Here is a 588-nt window from a genome sequence, read left to right as displayed (position 1 = left end):
GTGAACACCAACTTCCTGTAATACGCTTCAAAATAAACCTTTAGAAAACAAAACGAAAATATTTTCATGCAAATTGCTCAGTTCCAGTTTAGGAATTGCAGTTCAGTAATTCTACTTACCTCTTGTAAACCTTTAACAACAAATATGGATAGACTTGCCAAACGTGTTTCCTTCTTTTAAAAACTGAATCATCTGAATAAGTCTGAACAGTGCCTGTCAGAAACCTCCAAAACTAGAAGATTAAGATCATGTAACAACACTACAAAATATAAAAGCACAACATTTCAATAGCTGGCACTGACATCTGCTCTGCTGATTAGAAAAAAAGGCAAAAAAGAACAAAATAATAAATAAATTATTGAACAGCAACAATAACAAAAAAGAACAATTAAAACAAACTGATATTTTTAAAATGACGCATTTAGTAAGAAGATAATATTTTTGGGCTGTAACATAAAATTAATAACAAAAACTTTTCACACACACATATATATAGACCTTCATATAATATGTATTTGTATTAAAACTAATACAACAGTAATAACAATATGAGACTCCTACACCTTTAACGTGGTACATCCCAGAATG

Source organism: Mchenga conophoros, linkage group LG15 (genome assembly GCF_057382185.1).
Source record: "Mchenga conophoros isolate Kocher_MC1m ecotype Shallow Benthic linkage group LG15, M_conophoros_male_GT1.1, whole genome shotgun sequence".
Lineage (NCBI taxonomy): Eukaryota > Metazoa > Chordata > Actinopteri > Cichliformes > Cichlidae > Mchenga > Mchenga conophoros.
The sequence above is the reverse complement of the archived record's forward strand: the minus strand, read 5'-3'. Positions refer to the sequence as shown.